Source organism: Sander vitreus, chromosome 17 (assembly GCF_031162955.1).
Source record: "Sander vitreus isolate 19-12246 chromosome 17, sanVit1, whole genome shotgun sequence".
NCBI lineage: Eukaryota > Metazoa > Chordata > Actinopteri > Perciformes > Percidae > Sander > Sander vitreus.
In genome coordinates, this window is record NC_135871.1 from 6002870 (window position 1) to 6014260 (window position 11391).

Below are 11391 nucleotides of genomic sequence, written 5' to 3' on the forward strand. Positions count from 1 at the left end.
TGCACTCAGCCTGATTCTGAAGTGTATGTCCCATGATGTGTGTGTAGTTGTAGTATTTTAATTACAATTACATTATTATCAGACTTGCCAACGTTCTTGGTTAGTGCCACTGCTGCCTGCCCTCTGCACACAGGTGAGTACAAGGGGAACCAATGGGATTTTGCGTTCGGAGTAATGTACTGACTGGAACAACACAGTGGTCTGGTTGTACAACACTGGTCCATGCACACGGTGCAGCTGTGATGCAGCTCACCGGGGGTACTTCAGCCCCACCTGGAAGAAGAGAAACTGAAACACAATACTTGTTCTTTCTGTTCAGTTTGCTTTGTATGGATTTCATTAGGGTAAAAATAAATAACTGCTATTTTAAATAGTGTTTTATTATAGGAGGTTTCTTTTGTTTTTCAGTTATATTACAGTTTAGATTTTACAATTGGCTCTAACATGAAATTAGCCAAATCCCCAGGAACACGGTTAACCAAACGAGGACAAAATACAAAGTGGGGTCATTAAATACCAGTTGTAAATACACACATACTGTCAGTCATATGTCGTTCAATCTAGCTAAACTATAAAGAAAATCTATTTGTTTACGGACATCAAGCTAGGCTATATGCTAGCAACATATGCTACGTGCTTAATTTATGTTACTCACCCTCATAGTTGTGGACCTAACTTGATATGTCTCACTTCAAAGCTTTCTCCCATTTCCTGATGGGTGCAGGTGAAAGAGCGTCGACCATTCTGTGCACATTATTGACATATACTAATAATAAAGCGATGGACGACAGGGGTAAATAAACTTGGTTACAGTTGTCCGCAACAGACGTTCTAACGTAAAACAAACACACCCTCAACGGGGTAGGGATCATTTCATTGGTCAACACTACACCTGGCATTCTATTGGTTGGGGAATTTTGATAGGATTGTAACACTAAAAAATCCGAGCGCGCAGGAGAGATCCGAGAGGAGGCGATTTGTAAGTGCGCAGAATCAGGCTGAGTGCGAGGAGAAGGGCCAAAGCTGAGAGCATGAAATCTGTCCACAGAACAACATATCTGAGTCCAAGCAGAAAGTTTGAGCACAAGCAGAGCAAATCCAAGCGCAAGCAGTGACTATTTGAGTGTGAGAGCAAGGTTTTGAGGGAAATTATTACAAAATCTGAACGTAATATCAGTGAGAAATACTCTCAAATTGAAAGAATGTGCTCTTTAATAAAGATAGGAATATAACTCCATAGATGTGTAGCAGGTATAATGTTTACCCTGTTCACCGTCTTAGTTAAGCGTGGTAGCGTGCTAACATTTGTTAATTAGCACTAAACACAAAGTAGGCTACAGCTGAGGCTGACGGGAATGTCATTAGTTCTGGAAGTGTTGAATTTTGAAATAGTTGACAAAATAGCGAAATAAGTTACGTCAGAGGATTACCAAAGCCATTAGGATTCATTTTCTGTGAACTATGAATATCTGTATAAGGTTTCATGGCAATCCATCCAATATTTGTTAAGATATTTCAGTCTGGTGGACCAACAGACACACATTGCCATCCATAGAGCAACGTTTGGCTGCTAAAAGACTTGGTCTAGGTGCTCTAAGTTGCTGTTACACCTAATAACCATGATGAAATAAAAAACAGTGAGAGAGTAAGTAACTCAGTGTCTGTAGTAGTCCCAGGAGACGCCGTTATGGAACATCCATCGGCTTCAAAGAGCAACTGAATGTGCTGGTTCTTTCTTCATTTTCTTTTGATCAATGTTTAATGCTTTCGCAAAGGGGGAACGGTGAGTGTACGGAAAATAACAATGAATTCACAAGTAAAGGGAGAAGTACCAATACGAGTGTGTATGGCCATCCCTTTTCACAAGTGCCGTGAGATGTCACAGAATTCATTGCTATTAATGCTGTCTGTCATCAGTCAGCTGTTAGATATCTTTTCCACACTGATGGGAAATGCAGGTGATGTTCAGAAGGGGATTTATTGCAGAATTGGCTGTAAGCAGAGCTGATTAGCCCCATCAGAGCAGACAAAGGTGACGTTATTATCACGAGGCAAGCTGCAGAGGGGCTGTGTCACCAAGTTACAGACAGTTCAGTGGGAGGTTGAGAAGATGGTTTATTATCCATGACACGATGAACAGCATCCAGCACAGGCTTGTATTGTCTGAGGCCAGTGAGGCCTTACAGGGAAAGTGATAAAATCTTTGTGTTATTTCTAAAACATGAGATAGTAAAAGTTGCTAGAAGAACACATGGGTGGGGGGGGGTTTAATAAGGGTTACATTCTGGTGGAAAAAAACACCAATATACAAACGTCCATTCATTGTGAAACATCTCAGAAATGACTGCATTTAAACTTCAACCATATACTGCAGTATACCCTGATGTCCAGTCATCGTGTATTAATACCAAAGGATACAAATGGGATGAGAGGGCCACAAAGAATTACAAGCCCCACCCATAGATTACCAGATATTTGACGTACAAAATCGTGTCTGGTTTCTTTTATTTGGCTGTCTTGTCTACCATTCTCCAGTTGATTATTTCCACTGGAATTATAGGCTAGGAAATGTTTGTGTTGCTTATCACGGCAAATGTATAAAATGTGTCATTACACTATCAAATGACCAAAGAGGTACCAAAAACTAGTTAAAAAGAGAAAGTGGAGGCAGGCAGAGAGATTTAGAACAGCTACGAGTGTTTGACTATGTAAAAGTCATGTATATATTATATATTATTTTGTAGGCTAAAATCAGTAGCCCACATTATTTTTCCAACCTGATCCTACAGATGTACGTAAAAATTACCACAACCTCCTATGTTTAACATTTTCATAGTGGGGGAATATTAAAACAAATCTTACATAATGTAAGGATCATTCTGGATTATTACAATTTGGGTCCTATTTGGGTAGGTTTGGCCATCATTACTTTCAGTTATAATAACAGTGTGGTGACATTACTCAAAAGAAATCCAGGAGTTCAAAAAACCCGAGTAGTGAGATGATCATGCAAGTTTTAAACCAACTTTGATCAACCATACTTGGGTGTGCACACAGATTTCCTTCCGCAATGACGGGTTAGTATCAAAATTCCAAGTATGATCAGTTTTGATTTTATCTCTAGCTGAAGTGGGTTAGATAATTTGACTAGGGCTGCAACTAATGATTATTTTCATTATAGATTAATCTGGCGATTATTTTCTTGACTAATTGATTAGTTGTTTGGTCTATAAAATGTCAGAAAATGGTGAAAAATGTTGATCAGTGTTTCCCAAAGCCCAAGATGATGTCCTCAAATGTCTTGTTTTGGCCACAACTCAAAGATATTCAGTTTACTGTCACAGCGTAGAGAAGAAACTACAAAATATTCATATTTTTTAAGCTGGAACCAAGGAGTATTTTTTTTTATAAAAAAGACCCAAAGCGATTAATCAATTATCAAAATAGTTGCTGATTAATTCAATAGTTGACAACTAATCGATTAATCTTTGCAGCTCAAAATCTGGCTAAACTATTAATTTGAGTACAACCTGTCTGATCGTCTGACTGCTCATGTTGGATGCCCCAGTGGACTTTGTTCACTCTTCTCATATCTCAGCACTTATTTTGGTGAGTATACGTTATCGTAACTGATAGCGAAAGCTGCAAAAATAAGACCCAAACTATAATTAACCAGATTCATCCTTTAAACATCTTCTCCGGGAACCATCACCTTATCGTGGTGGAGAGGTTTGTGTGTCCCTATGAACCTGAGGGCTGTGTTGTCTGGAGCTTTGTGCTCCTGGTAGGGTCTCCCAAGGCAAAGTGGTCTCAGGTGAGGGGCCAGACAAAGAATGGTTCAAAAATCCTATGAAAAATCGAGGAAGCCCGGGGCCCCCGTCTGGAGCCAGGCCCAGATGGAGGGCTCGTCAGCGAGCGTCTGGTGGCCGGGTTTGCCACGGAGCCCGGTCGGGCACAGCCCGAAAAAGCTACGTGGCGGACATCCCTCCATCCCATGGGCCCACCACCTGTGGGAGGAACCGCTGGGGTCGGGTGCGCTGCCACATGGGTGGCAGTGAAGGTCAGGGGCCTCGACGGACCAGACCCGGGCAGCAGAGGCTGGCTCTGGGGACGTGGAATGTCACCTCTCTGTGGGGGAAGGAGCCGGAACTTGTGGGTCTGGTGGGGCTTACCTCTACGCACAGTCTTGGTTCTGGAACCATACTCCTGGATAGGGGTTGGACTCTTTTCTTCTCCGGAGTTGCCCAGGGTGTGAGGCGCCGGGCGGGTGTGGGGATACTCACAAGCCCCCGGCTGAGCGCCGCTACGTTGGAGTTTAACCCGGTGGACGAGAGGGTCGCCTCCCTACGCCTGCGGGTTGTGGGGGGGAAAACTCTGACTGTTGTTTGTGCATATGCACCAAACAAGAGTTCAGAGTATTCGGCCTTCTTGGAGGCCTTGAGTGGAGTCCTGCATGGGGCTCCAGTCGGGGACTCCATAGTTCTGCTGGGGGACTTCAACGCGCACGTGGGTAATGATGGAGATACATGGAGAGGCGTGATTGGGAGGAACGGCCTCCCTGATCTAAACCAGAGTGGTTGTTTGTTGTTGGACTTCTGTGCTAGTCATGGATTGTCTATAACGAACACCATGTTCGAACATAGGGATGCTCATAAGTGTACTTGGTACCAGAGCACCCTAGGCCAAAGGTCAATGATCGATTTTATAATCGTTTCATCTGATCTGAGGCCATATGTTTTGGACACTCGGGTGAAGAGAGGGGCGGAGCTGTCAACCGATCACCATCTGGTGGTGAGTTGGGTCAGGGGGTGGGGGAAGACTCTGGACAGACCTGGTAAGCCCAAACGGGTAGTGCGGGTAAATTGGGAACGTCTGGAGGAGGCCCCTGTCCGACAGACTTTCAACTCACACCTCCGGCGGAGCTTTTCGTGCATCCCTGTGGAGGCTGGGGGCATTGAACCCGAGTGGACAATGTTCAAAGTTTCCATTGCTGAAGCTGCGGTGAGGAGCTGTGGTCTTAGGGTCTTAGGGTGCCTCAAGGGGCGGTAACCCACGAACACCGTGGTGGACACCGGTGGTCAGGGAAGCCGTCCGATTGAAGAAGGAGTCTTTCCGGGATATGTTATCCCAGACGACTCCGGAGGCAGTTGCAAGGTACCGAAGGGCCCGAAGGGCTGCAGCCTCTGCCGTGAAAGAGGCAAAGCAGCGTGTGTGGGAGAAGTTCGGAGAAGACATGGAGAAGGACTTTCGGTCGGCACCAAGGTACTTCTGAAAACCGTTCGCCACCTCAGGAGGGGGGAAGCGGGGAACCATCCAAGCTGTGTACAGTAAGGATGGGACGCTGTTGACCTCAACTGAGGAGGTAATAGGGCGGTGGAAGGAGCACTTTGAGGAACTCCTAAATCCGACTAACACGCCCTCTATGGTAGAGGCAGAGCTGGAGGATGAGGGGGGGATTGGCATCAATTTCCCTGGTGGAGGTTGCTGAGGTAGTTAAACAACTCCACAGTGGCAAAGCCCCAGGAATTGATGAGATCCGTCCCAGAAATGCTTAAAGCTCTGGGTGTGGAGGGGTTGTCTTGGTTGACACGCCTTCAACATTGCGTGGAAGTCTGGGACGGTGCCTAAGGAGTGGCAGACCGGGGTGGTGGTTCCCCTTTAAAAAAGGGGGGACCAGAGGGTGTGTGCCAATTACAGGGGTATCACACTTCTCAGCCTCCCGGTAAAGTCTACTCCAAGGTGCTGGAAAGGAGGGTTCGGTCGATAGTCGAATCTCAGGTTGAAGAGGAACAATGCGGATTCCGTCCCTGGTCGTGGAACAACGGACCAGATCTTTACTCTGCAAGGATCCTGGAGGGAGCCTGGGAGTATGCCCAACCAGTCTACATGTGTTTTGTGGATCTGGAGAAGGCGTATGACCGGGTGCCCCGGGAGATACTGTGGGAGGTGCTGCGGAGTACGGGGTGAGGGGGTCCCTTCTCAGGGCCATCCACCTCTGTACGACCAAAGCGAGAGCTGTGTCCGGGTTCTCGGCAGTAAGTCGGACTCGTTTCAGGTGAGAGTTGGCCTCCGCCAGGGCTGCGCTTGTCACCAATCCTGTTTGTAGTATTTATGGACAGGATATCGAGGCGTAGTCGGGGTGGAGAGGGGTTGCAGTTCGGTGGGCTGGGGATCTCATCGCTGCTTTTTGCAGATGATGTGGTCCTGATGGCATCATCGGCCTGTGACCTTCAGCACTCACTGGATCGGTTCGCAGCCGAGTGTGAAGCGGCTGGGATGAGGATCAGCACCTCTAAATCGGAGGCCATGGTTCTCAGCAGGAAACCGATGGAGTGCCTTCTCCAGGTAGGGAATGAGTCCTTACCCCAAGTGAAGGAGTTCAAGTACCTTGGGGTCTTGTTCGCGAGTGAGGGGACAATGGAGCGGGAAGATTGGTCGGAGAATCGGCACAGCAGGTGCGGTATTACATTCAATTTATCGCACCGTTAGACGTAAAAGAGAGCTGAGCCAGAAGGCAAAGCTCTCAATCTACCGGTCAGTTTTTTGTTCCTACCCTCACCTATGGTCATGAAGGCTGGGTCATGACCGAAAGAACAAGATTCAGGGTACAAGCGGCTGAAATGGGTTTCCTCAGGAGGGTAGCTGGCATCTCCCTTAGAGATAGGGTGAGAAGCTCAGTTATCCGTGAGGAGCTCGGAGTAGAGCCGCTGCTCCTTTGCGTCGAAAGGAGCCAGTTGAGGTGGTTCGGGCATCTGGTAAGGATGCCCCCTGGGCACCTCCCTAGGGAGGTGTTCCAGGCACGTCCAGCTGGGAGGAGGCCTCGGGGGAGACCCAGGACTAGGTGGAGGGATTATATCTCTAACCTGGCCTGGGAACGCCTCGGGATCCCCCAGTCGGAGCTGGTTAATGTGGCCCGGGAAAGGGAAGTTTGGGGTCCCCTGCTGGAGCTGCTACCCCCGCGACCCGACCCCGGATAAGCGGATGAAGATGGATGGATCCTTTAAACATGGGTGCTGGTGATGCTATGGCAAACTTAATGTAAACTGCTGTGGGATGTCTTTCTTTTGGCGATACCGCAATCCCATAAATCAGCTCAGACACCATTTGATGGCAATAGATAATACAAAAACAAGACAAACAGTAAACAATGCATCTCCTCCTCTCCTCGCCTGAAGCTTCAGTTTCTCATGTTTTTCTCTCTTAGGCTTTATTTGTGTGGTTGCTGAGTGAAAGCCACCACAGTGGCAGAGAAGCCCAGAATAGCAGAGGGCGGGGAAGGCCAGCGGGCTTGCATGTGGGCTGCTGAGCTGTGCGCTCTGTAGTGTCTCTCAACCATCCGCTGGCCTGTGGAATGGAGGCTGCTTCCTCATGCATGCCAGTGGTCAGAGCCCGGCCTACACACCCTCAACTATTTCTGTCCTCTTCTTTTACTCTTTCGTTTTCTCTCCCTCTGTCTCTCGGTTCTCCCCATACAGCTGCCTTTTAGAGTTATACAATATTTGGAAATGCAGTGGAAGCATACAGGAAGATGAAAGGCAGGAGGGAAATTGAGTTTGAGATGGAAAATAACTAGATTTATATTGCCTTCACCCCTGGTTTTCAACCTGATCATACTGCACCAAAAATGCAAATATATATATATATATATATATATATATATATATATATATATATATATATATATATATATATATAGACTATATTATTCTACTCCTCTATTCCCACTATTCCTATTCTATAATTTAGTATGAGATAAACAACTTTTAGGGCAATGTATTTGACTTATTTCTTCCACCTACTGTCTGTTTTGAACCATGTGCATCTTATTTTTGGCCGGTTTACTGTAATATAATACTGGTGAATATAATACTGGTGACACAAGAATATGTATCTATTTTTTCTCTTGTCGTAAACTGCTCTGTTGAAAAAAAGAGGAAGAAATAACATATGCAATGAGTTAAACGCATGATGCTATTTCTGGATTAAAAATAAATAAAATAGGCAGTAGGCCTACGGGGAAAAAGGATAAACACACCCAGTGGAGTTGTTAATCACAGTATCAGTCATCAGAGTGAAATGAAATGCACTTTTAACGATAACACCGACATTCCTGGGGCGTTACTGCTGCTGATCACACAATTATGTGGAGCCGATTGAGTCTAATTCAATGACTAATGAATGTTTAGTGCAGTATAATCTGAAAGAAATGTGAAAAATTCCTTTTGTTTGGTATCTAAATGTGTCAGCGAACTGCACCGCTGGGAAATATAAATTCAAAACAATGTAATGACGGGCTGTTAGGGAATTCTTCAGCCTGTACAGAGAGTGGTATTGTTTTAGGGATGCCTTAAGTTAACATTTGTTATTCTCCAGCTTTCTTTGCTGACTTAAATGTGTAGTATTCAGCAACACAAAGGACCATATGAGTGAAATATTGCCTGTTTGTCCAGATGCATTCCAGGCACCTGGTGAAGCACAAACACAAAGACACTCAATGTAGAAGAATGCATCCACTGAAGACACTCAAATATCTCCCACTCAAATATCTCCCACTCCAATACTCCCTTAATCTCCCTCTTTCTTTCCAACACTCACACTTACTGTGCTTTAGTGGCGTGGAAACATGCCAGCTACGCCTACTGTATTTCTCTACCATGCATTACATACATGACATACAGCAGAGGCCCACTCTTTATGGTTAAGTGACCTAAATCGCCCACACTGTCAAACCCAACACATTTCAGCTTAGAGATGTAAAGAAATACCCAGCTATCCATCCCCCATAATGCACCCCCGTTTTGTCTTCACATCTCAGCTCCGACACTTCTGTCCGTATCAGCGGCTGAAGGCTATGATTGACGGCTAGCCTCGGCTCCAGAAAGTAAGAGATAAGCAGGCCCAGATGGGGCAGGTCAGAAGTGTCTGCCCACATGATTTAGCCCTGAGTCTGGGACAGTGGAGGGGACCCGTGCGGAGCTTATGCCCAGACCCCCACCTCCACCCCATGTCAAATACATACCACATGGGAGAAGTGTAGATCACCGTTTGATCTGCCCTGTAGGGGGGATGAGGATATGTTTTGCTGGTGTTTCTCTGTCCTCAGCCCCTGTATGACCCAGCTACTAAAGGCAAACAGGTTGGGATAGTTTACTGGGCAGTAAATTGTGACGGATTAAATATATGGCTGCTCATTATGCCACAGAGGAAAGCTCAGCCAATGGGTTGATCTTGGACTTCAGTCTCCTCATTTTTTACAGTTGTGCGCTCTTCCGACCCTGCTGACTGGTGAGGTTAGGAGGTTGCATTACATTGTGCTGCAGAAAAATAAAGAAGGTTGAAAAGTGGCTGCTAATCATTGCACAGAAGATGAATGATGTCCCAGGAATAGTAGCAGATGTTATCATGTAAGAATAAGCGTTTCTGTCTGCCCTGTCTGAATGGAAGATTAGTCTTATAATAAGCATTCCATTATTTTGTAGTAAACGATAATGGATAACAAGTCAGTGTCAGTATTGATCGGGAGACAGAGGATTTGATTCTTAACAGCTCTCCTTGAAACATACAGGAGGTTATAAAAGACTAAACAAGAGTTAAACGAAAACATCCCAAGTGGCTATGCATTACATCATTTAAACTTTACTTACCCACTGCACACAATAAAGTACATACATTACAGATAAGCCACATTTGAGCTAAACTGCAGGCATCTATCATTTCACTCTCTTAATAGCTCTGTAATATTTCAAAAACATTTCCTTCTCCAGCACCTTTCAGCTGAACTGTACAGTATTTACAGTAAGTGCTGTATGCTATGGTTTACAGTGATTTATGTGTTGTTTTAGCCGGTGAGTTGCTCATAGGTGGGAAGAGGACCAAAGAAGCTTATTCAAGCAGGAGTACAACTCCTCGCCAAAGGTTAATACAAGCTGAAGGTACATTATTTGGTGTCAAAAGAGACATAGAAGAAGAGACATTACTAGAGACATTAAAAAGTTTTATCTAAGAAGCTACAGCCATGCTAGCAGCTGTGTGAGGCTGCACTGAGGAACAGCAGTGCTTTGAGCTGAATGCTACCATCAGAATGCTAACATGCTCACAATGACCATTCTAATATGCTGATGTTTAGCAGGTATATGTTAACAATGTGTACTATTTAGTTTAGCATGTCGTCATGCTAACATTAGCTAATTAGCATTATACAACAAGTAGATCCAACCAGACAATCTGATTGGTCAACTAGACATTTAGAACGTGCTGAAATCAGCATGACAGCACACCCAGAGAAATTTGTGCACACTTGGTGTTAAATTAAAAACTGTTTCAAAACATTTGTATTCATGTAAGTAATTCAGGAACCACAGTGGAACACACAAAAGCTCTCCAGCTAGTATATAAAGTGATTCATCGGATTAAACGACTTATTTGTTACAATTTTGAAGTTAAAGGTGTAATATGTAATACTGACAGCTAGTGTTTAAAATAGTTACTGCAGTACAAATTCAAAATACTGGAGAGAGTCGTCTCCCCCGCCCCCTCCTCCCCAGACTCGAAGTTCATGGAGGTTGCCAGGCTGAGACCGCAGCATCCACAACAATAGCTAAGTTTCCAACCAATTGTCAATCGAATGATCTAAACAAGCTGTGTTTCACTTTCCCTCCAATATTATTATACACATAATAAAGACACATGGACTCGGTCAAGACCAAAAGCTATATTTTGCAACACCAGTGGCACAGACCGAGACCATAAACAGTGAACAGAGACGGGGCTTTCGTCTGTCGTCTCCCCAACGTGACGTAATGCAATGCATTGTGGGGGAAAAGAAAATCATTGCAAACCGCAAACTACTTTTTCGTATTTTATTCCATTTTGTGATATCCATTGTATTTGATGTTGTTGGGTAACAGTTTAAATGTTTATTACCAACAAGCAAATTGCGCAAATTCATTAGAAAATAAACCCTGCAACATGGGCTTTAAGTTCTGATAACTTATACTATCATATTTTGTGCAGAATTGTGTTCATTGTCTTTTGAAAATGTTGGAGGTGGAGATTGTGCAACTTAAAACGTGTGTTTCCTGTTGTAATTGCAATAGTTAAATAACTGGATTCTCTTAAGTGTGTTTTTCAAATGTTCTAATGAAAGATTTGTGCAATTGAGAAATATAATTTTATCTTTCACTTATGTTGCTATAATATATATAAAGAAATGTGCCAAAAATATATACAATCAGATATATAAAAATTGTAACAATAGCAGAGAGCAACAATAATATAAAATATTAAGAATAATATACAAATAAAATATAGAATAAATAGGCCTATTCTAAATAGCACAAATCCTTCATCACATAAATGTGAAAACACACTAAAAAGAATCGAACTGTTACA